This window comes from Microtus ochrogaster, linkage group LG4 (assembly GCF_000317375.1).
Source record: "Microtus ochrogaster isolate Prairie Vole_2 linkage group LG4, MicOch1.0, whole genome shotgun sequence".
Lineage (NCBI taxonomy): Eukaryota > Metazoa > Chordata > Mammalia > Rodentia > Cricetidae > Microtus > Microtus ochrogaster.
Window position 1 is genome coordinate 671,646 of NC_022030.1, and position 9,470 is coordinate 681,115.

Sequence of the window (9,470 nt, forward strand, 5' to 3'; positions counted from 1 at the left end):
CAACGGCACAGGGAATAAATGCCTTTTTCCAATTAAAAAATATAATGAAGATATGGGGGAGTGAAGACTTGCTTATCATATAATAATAATAATAATAATAATAATAATAATAATAATAACAATAATAATAATAATAAATAAGTAAAAACAGGAAAACAAGCATTTTTCAGTAAAAGACAGTAATCTTCCTTTAGAAGGTCACCAAGAGAAGGGTACCTCTAGCAGGAAGACCGAAAAGCTCCAGGAGGGAGAAAAGAAAGTGCAAAAGGTGGATGAAACAGAAATCTCTAGCATAATTGATGTTACTCCTGGCTAGAGGCATGCCATGCCATTTAGCACACAGTTTCTGAAACCATGGGCACAAGAGGTCTGAACCCTGTAACTGCATGCTGTGTTGGGGAGGGGGGAGGATGAGAGCAAGGAAGGGCAGGAGGGAGCAAGGGAGGGAGGGAGGGAAGAAGAGAGAGAAAGAGCACATTCAACACAGTCAGGGCTACATAATGAAGAACTGCAGTGCTTTCAGCAAATAAAAAGCCTTCTGCTCTTATTAAACATGATGATTTAACTCAGGGAAACAGAGGTTTGTAGTATTTTTCTACCACCACTTCTCAGCATGTAAGTAGCCAATTAGTGTGTATCTCTGTAATGGATTATTTTAGAGTGTTTTGATTTTTAAAGATGCCATTTGAGTTACTTACTGCCTTGAGCTTTAAAAACATCCATTAAATGAACTATAACTTAGGATTAGGACAGAATTTCTCACTCAAAAGTTTTATATTTCAAGTCTTCTGTATTTGTCCCTATGATATGGGAGTGTCATATATCAATCTGTTGATTTCATTGGTTAAGCAATAAAGAAACTGCTTTGGCCCTGATAGGTTAAAACATAGGTGGGAGGAGTAAACAGAACAGAAGGCTGGGAGAAAGAAGCTGAGTCAGGGAGTCGCCATGATTCTCCCACTCCAGGCAGATGCAGGTTAAGATCATTCCTGGTAAGCCGGCTCGTGGGCTACAGCAGATTATTAGAAATGGGCTAGTCCAGGTGTGAGAGCTAGCCTAGAAGAGGCTAGATAAAAATGGGCCAAGTGGTGTTTAAAAGAATACAGTTTCGGTGTAATTATTTCGGGTAAAGCTAGCCGGGTGGCAGGACACAGCCCGCCGCTCCTAACACAACAGTCCCTATTCCCTATAATTGCTCCAGGTCCAGATTCCCTTCTTGCTAAATTTCTTCAAAGAAAATACAGGTTGACTAATATTTATTTTTTCTCAAAATGCCAACTCCCAGGCCAAGCTTCCTGAGGCCCCAATTTGACGCTGGCCAAGGTTCCTAGGACTCATATTTCACCTATGTCCCAAGTTCCAGAAAAAACATCGAAGAAAAATCTATTGTCTCCTATAGCCATCAGTTCTTAAGACATTAATCAGTATGATATTAAACAGAGTACAGAGTCTATAAAGACCAGAGTAGACTGAATACATTTTCAAAAGAGTTCAGAGTGCCCACTAAAGGCAACATTCATGCAGAGGAAACCACAGATAGATACCAATGGAGATGGTGGAATTGAAGAACTTTCTTTGCTATGTTGCCAAGGTATGTCTACAGAAAGGTCTAAGTTGTCAAATATGCTAAAGCAGCATTTCTCTATTGTGGAATTTTTGCTTGACTATGTAAAGGTGTGTTGCATTTGTTTATGTGACAGAGGATTTATTTAACTACGTAAAGATGTGTTACATTTGTTTACATTGTGGAATATTTAACTATGTAAAAATGTGTTACTGTTGTGGAATATTTAACTATGTAAAAATGTGTTACTGTTTTACCTTGCCGGCCTAGAGCATCTGATGGGTCTAATAAAAACCTGAACAGCCAATAGTGAGGGAAGAGTCCTAGGTGGGACTTCTGGGCAGGGAGAGAGAGTAGGAGGAGGAAATTAGGTTCAGAGAAGAAACAAAGAGAGATGTCAGTGTGCCAGACAGACATGGAAGAAGCAGGAAACTAGGACATACAGAATTAAAGTAAAATGAAAAGCCCTGAGGTAAAATATAGAGAATATAAACAGGTTGAATTAAGTTAAAAGAGCTACCGAGTCAAGCTCAAACTAAGGCCGAGCATTCATAATTAATGATAAGTCTACGTGTCTTTATTTGACAGTTGGTTGATGGCCCAAAGACAATTCCATCTATAGTTCTCAACCTTCCTAATGCTGTGACCCTTTAATACAGTTCTTTATGTTGTGGTGATCTCAACTAGAAAATTATTTCATTGTTACTTCATTATTATAATCTTGCCACTGTTATGAATTGCAATATAGCTATCTGATATGCAGACTATCTGATATGGGATCTCTGTGAAAGGTCATTCAAGCCCAAAGGGGTTGGGACTCACAGGTTAAAAAACCACTGCGCTTAGGCATGAATCCAAAACTTAGATGTCTTTCAGGTTTTTTGTTTTTTTGTTTTAATCACATGTTCAAGTGCAGACTATTAGGGGTTCCCACCTCATCAATGAATCTAGTAGTTTACTGAACCAAGTCTGTAGAAGGCATGACTTTCATATGAAAAATGTTAGCTTGTTAGTTCTTAAACCTGAAAAAAGGTTGAGGTGCCTATTTAACTCTCAAAGCAGACCTTGGCTATCAGCATCTCTCAATTCCTACCTATTACAGCTCCCTCCCCACTTCTCCCTCTCCACTCCCTCCTCCCCACCTTCTGCAGCCCAGTGCCTGAGCAGCTCGTCCCCCAGTTGTTCTTCCCCATATACTCAAGTCAATGGGCTATGTCTGCCCTATTTTGCCTTTTGGCCACCTAGCCTCTGGTCTCCACTCTCTCCTCCTCCCCCCTCCTCCATCATAAGGCCCAGCTCAATAGTCATGATCATTCTAGACCCTTTTGGATGCCTCTAGCTATGCGCTCCCTCATATCTACAATTAACCATCTCCTCTACCATACCTAGGAATAGTTATGTCCTCCTCGTCTTTTTGTCATTCAAGCCCTAAACAATCTTGCGTATGCAAACTCATCTAACACAATCCCCAGAGATCTGCCTGACCCTGCCTTCTCTGCACTAGGATTACATGCATGCATCACCAAGCCCACCATCTTTACCTGGGTTCTGGCACTTGAATTCAGATCCTCAGGCTTGTGTGGAAAGTATTTTATTCACTGACCTATCTCCCTAACCTAGGAAAGATCATTTTTAATCTAATCACTTCATCAATCCAATATCATTAAACAGCAACGACTACATTTATTCATGACCCCTCCTTTATAAATATTAATATGAATGCTGCAATTTAAGCTCTATTTAAAAATAATCACAATTAGGATTTCAAGTGTTATTAATATTTATTTATTTATTTTGTGTTTACATAGGCTATGTATGTACGTGAGTGTGGGTGTTTCCTGGGGACTGAATCTAGAGGAGGAAGTCCCAACCTGTGGGTCTTGACCCCTTTGGATTTGCATATGAAATATCCTTCTGCATATCAGATAATTATATTACAATTCATAACAGTAGCACAACCATAGTTATTAAGTAGCAATGAAACAAATTTTATGGTTGGGGGTCACAACATATACCAGGAACTGTATGAAAGGGCGGCAGTATTAGGAAGGTTGAGAACCACTGATCTTGTGTATGCTAAGTACATGCTCTACCACTGAGCTAAATCCCTATCTTATATTTCCTCTTTAAGTAAAGAATATGACAAAGAACACTGAGATTTAATGACACTTCAATGTTTTGGTTGAGTGACACTACAGAGCTGGGGCCCATGCTTGCTAATAATAGACAGACTTGTAATGGGGCACTCAGACAGTCATTCAACAAATCCTGGCTCTGTGCAGGTGCAAAGTACTCTACATGCCACAGTCCAAAGTCCAAAAAGGAACTGGATTTCACCTCTGATCAGAGGCTGCATTGTCTAAAGAGGTCAGGAAATGAACAATGGAGGGCAGGATGGGGGAGGGGCTGTAGTGTGTGTTCTAGCTGACTTTGGCAACACTAGGTGTTGCAGCTGAGCAAAGACAGATGCCAGAAAGTATGAAAAAAGAAAAGAAAAAAGGTAACTCAGTGGGGAGGTGAGAAGGAAACCCCAGCCTCTTCCTATACCTTGTTCTAATTTTATAAAACTCTCCACAGCCAACAAGGTCTTCCTGTTGTTTAATTCAACTTCACTTCCCTTCAGCTTAAGCCCATTTCCTCTGAGCAAATAAAGAAATTAGTCAGTGTCCTCTTCAAAGTCACCCCTTTGCTGGGGCTCCTTGAGCTCAGTCCTTGATGGAGTTGGCCAACCCAGTCTTGTCCTCCTTTACGTGGCAGTGTCTTCAGAACACACCTATACAGTTGGGAGTTTGTTGATGTCGCTGCAGTTCTGAGAACCAAACCTGTGCGGGAGCCCAGCTGGCCTTGAATGCTCCATCCTCCCTAACACTGGGACAGGCACACGTGGCTGCAGTCCCCTACAGAACTGCCATAGGTAACAGCAGACCTTCTTGGTCTGAAATGCCTCCTTTGCACTGTCTGCTGCTCTCTGAGAGGAAGAGCTAAGCAGATACTGATTTTAGAACCGGGTACCTGCTTAGGTTCAATTAGGGGGTCTTTGGCACAGATAATACAGCTAAAGGTCTAATCATAAATGCTTTTTTCCTTTCTTATTGAGAAAATAAGCACTGTTATTAATTACTTTCCATGGTTCTTTTTTTTTTAAAGAAAAAAACCCTAGTGATCATTTGCATTAATATTATGCTAATAAAAGTAAGGGCATGCTAACTAATTACATCTCTTCAGTAGTAACTAAGGATCAGAGAGAGAGAGGTAATTTGCATGTTTTCTTGATTGGAGTGAATTGGCATTTAAACGTTCATTGTCACCATTTTTGAAAATAATAATAATAATGCATGTTGGGCCAGGCGGGCAGAAGCAATTTCTCTAGTGAAACCATCTTAAAAGCAAGTATTTCCATTTTGCTTCTATAAATCTCGAATGATAAGGATGCACATTCAAGCCCGGAGCAGTCATCTGCATCACAAATACCTCTCGGTTCCTCCCTGCAGAAGGAACTCATTTGCTGGTGGAGGCCATTCACTTCTACTTCTGAGTGCTTATTCCTCAAAACGTTTCCAAGTACTGCGGGGAACAATGATTAAAAGGGGGTCTTTCCATCTGCGCTGCATTAGGCTGCAAGATGGCCCCTTCTGCAGATGCAGTTTTTGCATAATTCATCGGGCCATTTTAAACCCTAATCAGTGCATTGCAGTAAGCGAGGGAGTGCGCCGGAGAGAAGAGAAATTTATTAGCTACCTCCTGAGCATCCACCTAATTCTCACTTGGGGCCACTGCTCCATGAATCACAGTGGTTGCACCCACATCTTATCTCCAGCACATTCTCACACCTGAAGAGTCCTCATCTTTCTTAGCCCGTACTAATTGCCCAAGACAGTCTATTTTTTTTTATGTTATCATCACAGGGAAGTTTGCGAAAGAAGATTCTAACTGGGAGATGAAAAAACTTGGCCTGTGTCCAGCTCTGCTGTTTTTTCTGTATGGGCCTGACAGACACATTTATCCTACCAGTGCAAGGACAGTACCTCAAGTCACATCCAGTTCTAAAAGAGGTATCACTCGAAACTGTCAACACTGCCTTTCTCTGTCCCACCTTAATACGGTCTACCATGTCATCACTGCCCCCCCCCCCGAAAAAGGTATCTCTGGGTCTCCACCAGCAACTCCATTTAATTGCTTTGCTATTTAAAGACATATTTAGGGTACACTAGAAAAGAACTACATAACTATAGAAATTAAAAGAATACTGCCATAGACATTGTAAATTTAAGACAGAGAGAGATCTAAAGTTGTAAAATCCGTTAAGTTTTAAATACTGAAAATCTGATGAAGCAGGAAATATGCATGATAATATGCCAGGCCTTGCAATTTTGAACAAGCAAGACCAGTGTTAGACAATATGATTGGGGGTATGGACTTGTAGGTAACCTTACACTAAAATTTCTCAGGCCAAAGAAACATCTCTGTGGGTTAGAGCACTTGGCCTACAATCATGAGGACCTGAGTTAAAACACCCAGCTTCTTTGTAAATAAACCAGGCAAGATCTCCTATGTCAGTAACCCAGTATTTGTGGAGTATTGCTGGCCAAAATATTTAGCTTCAAGTTAAATGGGAGATTCTGTCTCAAGACAATGAGGTCAAAAGAAATCAGAGAAGACAGCAAAAGTCCTCCTCCGGCCTCTGCAAATCCAAGAGTAGGCACACATATGCCTGCCTATTATATGTACACACACACATATGAAACATACACACATGAAAAATGAAGTTTTAAATTTAAATAACATTCCTCATTTTCTACTTAGGTTTTATCTATTTCTGGATGGGGTTTCACAATGCTGCCTAGGCTGCATTTAAATTCTTTATCCCCCTGCCTTAGCTTCCTAATTCTTTCTCCCTCTTTCCAGCTTCCTTTTCTTATTCCTATCACTTTCTTGGTCATAGCATAAAGACGTGCATTGAGTGTCAGGTTTCTAAGTAACAACAACATCTAACACGCAGTAATGAGAAAAATCATCTCAGAGACCCAACTTGAAGAAAGAGGCTCCCAGCTGGTATACTCACATATATTGATTTTAAGTCAGCAACTCCTAAAATTGCAAACAGCTAAGAAGTAAGTGGTCCAGCAAATCTCAGAAAGCACAACTGGAGTGATAGGAAAACTTGGGAATGTGTTGTGAGTAGGTGAGTAATTATGTTCGAAACCAGCGCCAGCTACTAGAAATAAATGGGGAGCACAAAAGTAACTTAAAATTACTTTCTTGTTGCTGCGTTCAAAAAAAAAGAGTAAGTAGGAACAGGCAAAATTCATGTTAAATGTGTATGTGTGTATATATATATATATATATTTTTTTAACTCGATACACCCCAATGTAATCATCACAACATATAATTAATATGCAAATTAACAAAATCCATTACTTCATTCTAAGGCCTTAAAATTTTTTTTGTAATTTTTACTTTCAGCACGATTCGGTTTAGAACAACACATTTCACGCATTCTGTCGCCATAGATGGTGACTTCCACACTGACGAGAAGCTACAGAGAATGAGGCGGTGAACCGGCTCTCCTCAGGCAGCCCAGTGTGTGCAACTGCTAGATTTTCTTCCACCTCCAACATATGAAACCAGCTGCTGTTTGTCCACAGAACGTTTGGCTGTCTTTTGAGTCACTATCTACTGAAAACCTACATTATACTCTCTATTACCTTAAACAATGAAATAAAAAACATTTTAGACAAAATAGGCCAGATATTCAGTAAGCAAGGCATGTACAACTCCAACACAATATGCTAAGCAGTGGCTGCTATGGAAACAGGCCACAGGAGTCACTCCTTCTGGTAAGGACACTTGTTAAGGACTTCACTGAGAGCTGGGGAGATAGCTCAGTGGGTGAAAGTACCTGCTCTGCAGGCAGGAGGACATGAGTGAGAGCAATGTTTCTCTACCTTCCTAATGCTGTGACCTTTTAATACAGCTCCTCATCTTATGGTGACCCCCCCCCAACCATAAAATTATTTTCACTGTTACTTCATAAAACCATAATCTTGTACTGTTAAGAGTAGTAAATATCTGTGTTATCTGGTAGTTTTAGGCAACCCTTGTGAAAGGGTCTTTTGACAACACCTCCCCAGCCTTCCAAGGGGTTGTAATGCACAGGTTGAGAACCACTGAGTTAGCGTCTCCAGAAGTACGTAAAACCTAGGCAGGCATGGCCAGTCATGTCTATAACCAAATGCAGCATTCAGGGAAATACATCAATGGGTCCCGAGAACCTGTTGACTAGTCAGCATAGATAACCTAGTCAAAAGGTGAACTTGGGGATCAATGACAGACTTTATCTTGAGAGAATAAGACAGAGGGGGATAAGGTTAGAGCAGAAAAAAAAAATATCTCCTTTTGGAATAAAATCTCTGGCTGGTATGGGAGCCCCACATTCCAGATGAAAGCGTTCAACTACTTGGCCAAGAAAGCAGGCCTTCAGGTGGGAGGCCTAAACAAGTAACTGCTGGGTGTGTGCTGCAGCTTCTTAGGTTGGTCCCATTGCCTATTCGCTCCCACTCTGCTCCTCACCTGCGAACACACTGTGACCAACTCCTTTATCCGCACCATGCCTCCCCTGCCATGGTGGACTGTCTGCCCTGAAACAGCGAGCCAAGAGAAGCCCTTTCTCCAGGAAGTTGCTTCCTACCAGGAGTTTGACCACAGCAACAAGAAAAGTGCCTAACACATCAAGGGATTTCTGCCCAAGCTACTGTGTTCTTCTTAGTAGACTCATTTACCTGTCTGGCAAACCATTCTTATCTGTTGTAAAGTGTCCAGGGACAACCTCATCTCCCTCTAACCTAGGAACAGTGCTCATGAGGGTGTTGTCTTTTGTTGCTGTTGCTCCTTTGGGTTGTTTGGTTTAATATTTCTTAGTTTTCTGTTTGTTTTGAGGTACATTCTTGCCATGTCAATAAATGGTCTCCAACTTGAAACAAACGTCTTGCCTCAGCCTCGTGGGTACTGAGACTACAGCCATGCGCCACCATGCTAGGTGCTGATGAGCTTTTACTCTCATTAGGCTGTTGGGACTCACTTTCCTATGGGCACCGTGTTCATAAATAGATCATTAAGCCTTTTCTTCGGTTAATCAGCCCATTGTTGGTCATTTCAGCTGCATCAATGAACCTCCAAAGAGGAAAATTCCCCCTCATCTCTACAGTCCAGCTGCACCAGGCCTAAGATCCCCAGGAAAGCTGGATCTCAGACGTGGTCTCACACTTGCTCCATCTCGGCCTTCAACTTAGCATCCTCAAGTAACTCCAGAGTCCCAACAACCAAGAACAGAACGATCGCTCCAGGCATTTGGAAAGGGAGCACGGGGCTGAGGAAAGAGTTACTGGCTGGAGGATAATTTTAGCATCATTAGCATATACATGAGGGTTAAAATCAGGGGACTGAAAAGAAGCTTAGCCACAGAAAACAAGTTTATACAGGATAAAAGAATCTACGTGATGTGGGAGAGGCTGCATGTGTGGAATGGAAATAAAACATCAAGTTAAACAGCAGCTCACTCGCTAAGTACACTAAACAAATACAAACAAGAAGAAAAGCAGGGAAAGTGGAGAGAGTCTACATTAAAGCTGGGAAGAGCGTCTACTTAGCCAGTCATGGTGCCAGCAGCCTGTGAGGCCTGCTGCACAGAAAGCTGAGGCAGGGAGATGGCATGTTTGAGTTTGGCGCTCACCAAAGAGTAAATTACAAGTGCAATCTGGGCAATGTTTGAGTTAAGAAGTGGCGGCAGGAAGTTTGGGTAGCAGGGGGTAAAGCTCAATGCTGGAGTGCTCGCTTAGCATGGAGGAAGCCATGGGTTCATCAATGCTGGAGTACTCGCTTAGCATGGAGGAAGCCATGGGTTCATCA

The 9,470-nt window shown here is 41.6% G+C and overlaps 1 protein-coding gene across 3 annotated transcripts in view; it reads right to left on the bottom strand.

Annotated features, from left to right (window-relative positions):
• Positions 1-9,470, bottom strand: part of Arhgap18 (Rho GTPase activating protein 18) — a 220,621-nt gene that overhangs the window by 86,691 nt on the left and 124,460 nt on the right. The gene's annotated exons all lie outside the window — the stretch shown is intronic.